General features: G+C 35.8%; 1 protein-coding gene across 2 annotated transcripts in view; it reads right to left on the bottom strand.

The window, feature by feature from the left end:
- The window catches only part of LOC127445892 (plexin-A1-like), a 176,326-nt gene extending 170,935 nt beyond the window's left edge, over nucleotides 1-5,391 (bottom strand). For both annotated transcript variants that reach the window (XM_051706360.1, XM_051706361.1), the window contains exon 1: nucleotides 5,266-5,391. The gene's annotated coding sequence lies outside the window, so the exon portion shown is untranslated. The remainder of the gene's footprint in view (nucleotides 1-5,265) is intronic.
- Nucleotides 5,392-9,778: the final 4,387 nt, after the last annotated feature.

The raw sequence follows: 9,778 nt of genomic DNA on the forward strand, positions 1-9,778 counted from the left end.
GGGGAGAAAAGGGGATAAAAATAAATGTAAAAAAAGAACACTTAAAACTCACTTCTGTTTGGAGGGTATATAAAATATAGCGAATATATAACATTTTGAAATGTGTTTTATTATTTTACATGTATAACGTTGAGGCTCAGGAACTCCAAACAATGAACCCGTTAACATGCACACCAGTACGCTGATAACTCCCAAAAATCATCTTATTTAACAAATCCGACAAAGCAAGAAAACCATGTTTACATGAGATTTGAAATAATCGTGTTATTCTCTGCTTATGATGTCAAATCGTGAACGCTGGTTAAGGTGTTTACATGCAACGCAAAATCAGGGTAATGGTCAAAAATCTAGGTGTGTCAACTGGTTTATGCTTAAGCCATTTATGACTGTACCCCGATAAAGGAAAATGGTTTAATGCATTTACATGACCACAAATGTTGTCGGCTTATTAGGTATAATCGGTGTAAGAACATGGATGTAAACAAGCTCAATTTGGTAATAGTCACTCTCAACCCCAACACATGCGGGTTAAAAGAATAGTTCGGGTTCCATACAAGTTAGCCTAAACTCAATCAACAGCATTTGTGGCATAATGTTGATTAACACAAAAAACTCATCCCTCCTTTTCTTTAAAAAAGGAAAAAAATGAAGGTTACAGTAAGGCACTTACAATGGAAGTGAATAGGGCCAATTTTTGGAGGGTTTAAAGGCTGAAATGTGAAGCTTATAACTTTATAAAAGCACTTACATTAATTCTTCTGTTAAAACTCATGTATTATTTGAGCTGTAAAGTTGATTAAATATAATTTTAGGGTCGTTTTGGGGTTAACAGCGTTACGTCATCATGGCAATGAAGTTGTAAAATTGGATATAACTTTACAGTGATTTTACCACGCTAAAATCATGCTAACATGCATTTTGTTTACTTCTTGTGGCTATACTTTTGAAACAGTGAGTCTTTTAACCAGGTCTGGGAAATTTAATGTGCTAATTAATAGTTTTTCAACGCAAAATTAATGCAATTAATGCAGTATCCGTTTTAATTTATTTTTACTTCCTGAAACTTCACTAATGCTTTTTCCCACTTCCTGTGGCTAAAATTGGCATATTTAAATTTTAATGTGGTTCACGCTCGACTCGACTGCACATCCTAGTACAGAAATTGAATGTGTGGAGTAGTGCACGCTTATTATACGCAACGTAAGTTCTGTGCATAATAAACATAACGCAGATTTACTGTACGGAGAATGGAGACTTCCCCCGCAAGTGGTGAGCCAGGTGTGAGAGAGATACGGGCAAGCTACCGTATCTCTTCGCATTGCCCCAAAACGCTAACTCACTTTCATCTGAACCAGTGTCAAAAGCGAATCTGAGCAAGAGAGACCCAATGTGTGCGCCATAAATGCTGAACGACAGCCAGATAAAATAACAGTTTTGAGATTTTAAATGTCAGCAAATTAAACTTCAGCATTCAATATGTTTATATCTGTATGGTGTCTAATGATGCACTGGCAATGTACACTTAAGTTTCTCTTGCCAATAAAGCTTGATATGAATTAATTCTGTTTATTTGATCCTATTAAAAAAAGTCCATTGTAAACGCCAGAAGACTATTGGATTTAGTGGATTTTGCTGATACCGGTAACTAAGGTGGTGGGAAAGATCGATAACTGATTAATTGGCCAGTGGTTTATAAAATCGATATTATAGAATGTCCAATAAAAAAAAAAAAAATTCTTTACAAAGACATCCAAAATGAATAAAATCCCAGATGCAGTTTTTGTTCAACACAAAATCCCGATAGTAACCAGAAATAAATAAGATTTGGTGCATAAAGCAGTACTTTTAAGTATAAACAAAACCCAAACACACCGGGGACTCTTATTTTGAAATGACAAAATTATTAAAAAAAAAACAACTGTCAACTATCGACATAGTTCCAAAAAACAACTCTGGCACAGATTAATTGGTAAAACCGATATATCGGTCTACATCTAGTAAAAAAAATTATATTTAACTCTATGCATAAAAAATTTTTACCGTACATTTTCAAATATTTAAAATAAATGACAGCAAACCAAATTCTTGCAAGTTCTTTGATATAAAGTAAACATATTTATGATTTTAATATTTACTGTGATGTACCAAGATAAATCGCGATTAATTACAAAACGGAGCGATTAATTTGTTAAAACAATTGTAATCGAATCACAGCCCTAGTTTTTGCCCCCTTCACTTCAATTGTAAGTGCCTCACTTTAAAGAAACAGAGGGACGAGTCAAAACTAATATTTGTGGTAATCAAAATTTTGCTTTCAATTCAGCATAACTTGTATCAAACCTGGAATATTCTTTTAAATTGGTTGCTTCAGTCAAGCTGACCAAAGAAATCATGAATTTGATTCATAATTTAGCCCGAAACCAGAGGGAGTTGGCCTTAACTTGCTGACCCACAGGGCCTGAAGTTGTTTTTGTTAACAGAGGCGAGCTGTGAGATTATTCCCATTAGAGTTGTACCTCTTTCCAAACAAATGATTCCCACACGCCTGAGTGAACACATTCCCAATTTACATGTGAATGTCCGTCACGGTCCTAACCGTCACGTCGCGATAACAATGGATAAGACAGGGCTCGTGAATAGTCATTTGAGATGTCGAGACCAATTGACAAATCCCACCAGTCAGTGATTATTAAAAAGCCTGAGCGAGCTCAATGCTCATGTAGGGGTAGTTGATGTAGTCCATGTGTCAACTTTTCAGATGCCTCGCCAACGGTTTATACTAGTGGTCGACTGATATATCACCGAGGCCAATATATCAGCCGATTTTCTGACTTTTTTTAATTATCAGCATCGGCTGATTAATTTTCCCGTTTGGCTGATTTGTTTCTTGAGAGCGCTGAGAATCACCTGCTTGCATGTGAAGAGATGTAGACATGTAAATGACCAGACACGGTTCGTTTTGTTGTTACGTGCTATCATGTTACTACAATAATAGACCGGTGTGCAACACAGTCTCATTTAAACAGTCCGCATATCAGAGCCGCGTTTGAGCTCATAATGTTAAAATGCTCCCATTTCATTCTCCCTCGCTCTCAACAGCTGAACTTGTAACTTTTAACTGTCTTGTCTAATGATAAAAAGGCAAAAATCAATAAAAATTAATATCATATACCATCTGCAAATATGTGCATATCTCGATTAAACAGATGTAATAAACAAACCTCACAAAACTTCAGGAAATCCAGTGTCCTGTGAGCGCTCATTTCATCCTCTAAAGCACGTATTCTATCAGCTTCTCCTCTGTCCCTGTAACTTTTAACTTTCTTTTCTAATTATAAAAGACAAATATCAATAAAACTTCTATTATATCTCGTTCATTCATTAACCTCACGAGAATCCAGTGTTTTCTTCCCATCGAGCGCTCATCTACAGTATTATCTTCCTCTGAAGCATGTATTCTCAAAACTTCAGGTTCAGTGCCCGGTTGCATAAAGCACCTAAAGTGTAATTTTCCTAAGTATTTCCTAAGGTTAGGAAAACTTCACCTTAAATATAGGTTAAGAGTTTCAAAGCTTATAAAAATGAATATCTACATTTATACAACCAATTGAAGAGTACAGTGTGCCAATGCTAATTTTTCATGATAGGGAGAACCCAGTTTAGACCATTTAAGTGATGAAAAATTGTTGCAGGAGTACAGATTTGACGGTCACGCAATATGAGAAATCGCTAACTAGCTGAAGGGCGATCTAATAGGAACACACACAAACCAATATTATCTGCTCTCTGTCTCTTTATAAACTGTACAAATGGATGAATTAAAATCATACCACAATTTCATTTGTGATATATCACTAATTTTCATATATAATATATCCTCTATACCCCTTCTGACCACCACTAATATTCTTAATTTGGGATGGCTATCAGTTCTCTGTACAGTAATACAAGCAACTTTCACTGACTTAGATTTTTTTAACCAACATCAGACCTGATCATAACTACCAAATATTCATTCATTTTCAGGATTTTAACCCTTTATATGCCAGTTTGTTTATATAATCCTACTGTTGTTTTTTTACACACACACAAATTTCTCAATACACACATACAAAACACACTATGATATCCACACTGTTTTATCTGCATCATTTATTCAGTTGGCCTGCAGTGCTCTATAATACAGCAAACAGAAAATAGGGGAAAAGCTTGTATTTGCTCCATAGGCTAAACATGAGAAAAATGGCGCCATCTGGTGGAAACTATTAAAAATATAAATTCTGAAGCCAGGGCTCCGGAATGAAAGCATAATATCATATAATTCATGATTTTATGCTTTAATGGCACTGGGATCAAATATTGCAGTTTTAATAGGGTTTAATGGGGACATTTTTGTCCTGAAGGTCCTGAGTGTGACTATTTTGTGTACACAGTGTATTATAGATGTGTTATAGGAACTGAGATTGAAATATCAAAATTCCCCCAAAAGTACACACCTTTTGGTAAAATTTATGCCGTTGGCATTAACAGTCAAAATTATCAAAAAAACTAAAATGAAAAGGTCGCACAAGGGATAAAAAACCGCCTCTGCGACCACTAGTTTATACACGGGATTCTTACAACAAACACGACGGAACTTGATCACATACATGTCGAGCACTGGAATACAGAGAGAATGAATCGTATAGGCGTGTATATACACACACACACACACACACGGGCAGTATTGCTGTTAACGCCCTTTTAACACAACACACCATGACTAATAATTTATAAATCAATTAGAAACTATCGATTTTAAACAAAAGCAACATGTGGTCCCGTGAGATGAGAGTGCCTCCCGGAGACGGTTTTAAAATAGCCCCTAAAACATCATATGCATTGCTGAAATATCTATATATACGTATGTGCTTCTTAAAAACGCCTCTGGAATATCAGTTTCTTATCCTTATCTGTAACTTTGACTCAAAACTTGTAAGTCACAATGTCGCTTCATGTTGTTCGTCTTTGGGCTCTTGACATACAGCAGTCAAACAGGACACACAGTGTGCATAAATCGGACAAAGTAACCCGATTTGACACTTTCAAGCTCTCGCTGAGTTGTTGGAAATCGGTAATGCATTGACTCCTTTTAAATGGATGTTATAGTCCCGAATGCATTTCAAAGCACATGAGCCAGAAAACTCTCCATGATTGCCAGATATCTCCCCACATTTCTAACAGTTTCAACATAGACCGTTTCAATAATTAATTCATGCTACTTACACATCCGAGGGATCCTTGCACTGCATGTCCTACTCACAGGTAAATTCCCAAACTCGAGATATATCCCGTTCCGAGGCGCGACTGGAATGCGGCGAGGACTGACTGCACTGGAGACGATCAATCACGCGCTCCGGCTCCACTCTAGCGCGCCACCGTGCGGAATAAACCATGTAGAGGGGGAGACCGGGGCTAGTTGTCACACCTTTTACTCCTGTGAATATTTCTCAGGGTAGGTTCATTTTGGAAAGTGCCACATTCCTTAAAATCTTAGCTACAAAAAAAAAAAAAAAAAAAAAAAAAAAAACCTATTGAAAATTCCCACCGTAATTGCTCAGGAAAAAGGAGAACACGTTGACCTTTTGTGACAACATGCCCCAAGTGCACATTCCCCCGTCACCCTCCATCACAAACGCCAAAGCAAATGTTCGCCTCTTTTAAAATCCACTCCGCGTTAAACATCATGTTATAAGCTTTTTCAACAACTTAAAGGGACAGTTCACCCAAAAATGAAACTTCTCTCATCATTTACTCACCCTCATGCCATCCCAGATGTGTATGACTTTCTTTTCTTCTGCTGAATACAAACGAAGATTCTTAGAAGAATATTTCAGCTATGTCGGTCCATACAATGCAAATGAATGGTGACCAGAAATTTGAAGCTCCAAAAATCACATAAAGCCAGCATAAAAGTAATCCATACAACTCCAGTGGTTTAATCCAAGTCTTCTGAAGTAATATGATAGGTGTGGGTGAGAAACAGCTCAATATTTAAGTCTGATTTTACTATAAATTCTCCTCCCTGCCCAGTAGGGGGCGACATGCACAAAGAATGCGAATTGTCAAAAACAAAAGAAGAAGAATGTGAAAGTGGAAGTGGAGATATCTTTAAAAAAAAAAAAGGACTTAAATATTTATCTGTTTCTCACCCACTCCGATCATATCCCTTCTGAAGACATGGATTAAATAACTGGAGTCATATGGATTACTTTTATGCTGCTTTTATGCACTTTTGGAGCTTTAAGGTTCTGGTCACCATTCACTTGCATTGTATGGACCAACAGAGCTGAAATATTCTTCTAAAAATCTTCATTTGTGTTCAGCAGAAGAAAGAAAGTCATACACATCTGGAATGGCATGAGGGTGAGTAAATTGTGAGAGAATGTACATTTTTGGGTGAACTATTTCTTTAAGAAGTAAAATAATTATAAGGCATAAAAACAGTTCAGAAAACAACAATAAACGTAAAATAAATAAATAAATAAAAATTGGCCAACAAATACTGTCATAGATAAATTCTATACAAATATTAAATGTGACAACCTGCCCTGATCGGACTTTTATGTAAAATACCTTTGTCCTAAGAACACACATTCACTCAAAAAAATATGATAGCCTATTTTTAAGATTTATGCCTTTTAATTTCATAACAATATTCCATCAAACTGAATTAACAAATTAATAAAACTTAAAATATGCATTTCTTTTTTTTTTTTTTTTTTTTTAAAGAAAGATTACACAATTCAGTTTGATGGAATTTTGTTATGAAATTGAAATGTGTAACTCTTAAAATGATTTTTTGGAACATTTTGGTAAATATCTTCCTATATTTTATAGTTGACACTAGCCTTAATGTATGCCAGTGCGGTTTAATTATGTTTCAAAATATGGTGATAGTGAAAATTGACCTGTACTCTGGAGGGTATGACGGCCACAATGTTTGGTCAAATACTTTAAAAAAAGAAGCACGTAATTGTATATAATTACAGAGAGAAAGTTAAAATTAAAAGTCCAGAAAAGGACAGAACCTAAGCAATTTACTTTACTTTTGCATGAGGATTTGTTACAGGAAAGCAATCAAATCAACCCTCCCATACTGAATAGACATAAAGGAAACCCACTTTCTTTAAAATAATTTCTATGGTATTAATGTCATGGAGAGTGCGTGCATGTGACTAACTGAATAGAGAACAAAAGCTCTTTCAGGCCGCAGAGTCGATTGATCAGCTGGAAGCTGCTGATGGCGACATCTCTTCACACACAACTATTATTGTGTGAATCCAAAAAAGCATTAAAATATCTGCATTTGTCCATGCACATAGCACAAAACAAATACATCCTACAAATGTTGAAAAAAAATAAGTCTGGGGCTGCAACAAAGCCAGATTGTGACAGATAGCCTGATATTGCATTTTGTATGATTAATGTCTTCCTGACAGTCTTTTATTCTTTTATGTCTTTTCTATAACAGCAGGCCAAACCACATCAAAGCCTCTGTGTTCATTTTGGCCAGAAAAAGGAAGTCACTTAATTACCTGCCTTACTATTCAGGTCATAACTGGCCAGCAACTGGCTCGCAGTCAAGAGAGCTTGTTAAGATAATCATTTAATAAAGACACATTTATATACAGTATATACGGCATATATACACACACACTCAGCCATACATAAAAGCTTATCCCATAGAGACCCAAGCAAAGATGTCTCCTCCCTAAAAGTGTTTTCTTAGGAAGTCACTGGGTATTAAAATGATTTTTATGCATGTTTCGTTTTGGGTGGAATTTTGGAAAAACGTTGCAAACGTTGCAAAAAAAGTGGAAGTTATATATTCACAACACAATTCAACACACAAAACTATATGAAAAATACTTTATTACAAGCAGTAAAGGTAAAAACTTGACTATTTAAAACTAATAATAAGGATTATTCATATTGATGATATATTTGCTGGTATAATAGATAATAATCTCTATGTTATGTAGTATATTGAATATACCATGAATAGCAGAACTTTTTTGGTGTTAAAATACTTTCTCTTATTCCAGCTTTATATGCAGATACAAATATAAGTTTGTATGATATTTTTTTGAAAACTGTAAACACTGTGTCTAAAAATGTCTCTGTTTGTTTTGAGTGACCCGTCCAGCCCGACACAACAGCATTGACTTGACCAATGGTACGAGATGTAGGCGGGACTACCTGTTTGTTGGATCAACAGAATTCTGACAGCTGTTTAAAAACAATGTTTACATATCACAAATGTATCTACAAAATGCCCAGATAGTGTCAAATTTTCAAAACATTTTCAAGACAATTCTAAAATAATAAAATAGAATATATTCGGATATATTTTGATATTTTATTTTTTACTATATCAAAGAGATGATGCAACAAATCTAGAACAGGATTCATTACTCTCACGCTGAAATGTCATGAGATGCAACTGGCTGTCAAACACATATTGAGCTGCACATAATCTACATAAAAGTATTTTCTACAGGCACTTATTGAGTCTAAATAAATGCACAACTTACATAATTTCAGTGATACACTCAAATGACAGTCATATTATACTGTTCATGTGTTAAACTTGCTATAGTTTGCTTCCATGTCTATTTCTGTCAAATAGCAATGTCAAATGTAAATCAAGTCAGTCACTGAAACAACAGCGCCACCTTGAGGAAGAAATAGCATTTATAATATTTATGTGTGCACGCTTATGGAATACTGATTAAACAAAATATTTATGGAAGCGCCAAAAAAAAGACACATATTTCGGGTCTTTTTTTTATCCTCTTTTTCTCCCAATTTGGAATGCCCAATTCCCACTACTTAGTAGGTCCTCGTAGTGGCACGGTTACTCACCTCAATCCGGGTGGCGGAGGACAAGTTTCAGTTGCCTCCACTTCTGAGACAGTCAATCCGCGCATCTTATCACGTGACTCGCTGTGCATGACACCACGGAGACTCACAGCATGTAGAGGCTCATGCTACTCTCAGCGAGCCACGTACAACTTACCACGTGCCCCATTAAGAGCAAGAACCACATTATAGCGACCAAGAGGAGGTTACCCCATGTGACTCTACCCTCCCTAGCAACCGGGCCAATTTGGTTGCTTAGGAGACCTGGCTGGAGTCACTCAGCACGCCCTGGATTCGAACGTGGTAGTCAGCGTCAATACTCACTGAGCTACCCAGGCCCCCTGGTCATATCTTGGGTCTTTAATGATCATATACATTTTTTTTTACACTATTTAGAAGGAAAAGGTTGAGAAATAATGTACTAAAGAGGTGTGAGGTACAGGGAGTGGAATGAGGTCCCTCGGTCACTAAAGACCAGTGTTGGGTAAGTTACTTAAATATAGATCAAAATAATCCACTACAAATGACTAATTATTTCTCTAAAATTGTAATCAGATTACTTAACTAATTACTTACTTAAAGTAATTAAGTAATCACATTACTTATTACTTTACTTTTAAGTTACTAAAACACTTTTCCGCTCAGCAAATTCAAAATAATGTCTATATTTCTTTCTTGTTTATTGTTACACACCAGTCATACACTCAGCACCTCACATTTCTCCTTCACAATGACTTTATGCCATATACATATATGCCATTTTTTCTGCCGAAACGGCTGTCTTTGAGTGTAGAGTGTCAGCTATATATAATGTTATATGTTTAATTGCTTTAACCAAACGTTGCAGTTCTGCTACACAGGGTCTCAAGACAAA

The sequence above is a fragment of the Myxocyprinus asiaticus genome, chromosome 9, assembly GCF_019703515.2.
Source record: "Myxocyprinus asiaticus isolate MX2 ecotype Aquarium Trade chromosome 9, UBuf_Myxa_2, whole genome shotgun sequence".
Classification (NCBI taxonomy): Eukaryota; Metazoa; Chordata; class Actinopteri; order Cypriniformes; family Catostomidae; genus Myxocyprinus; species Myxocyprinus asiaticus.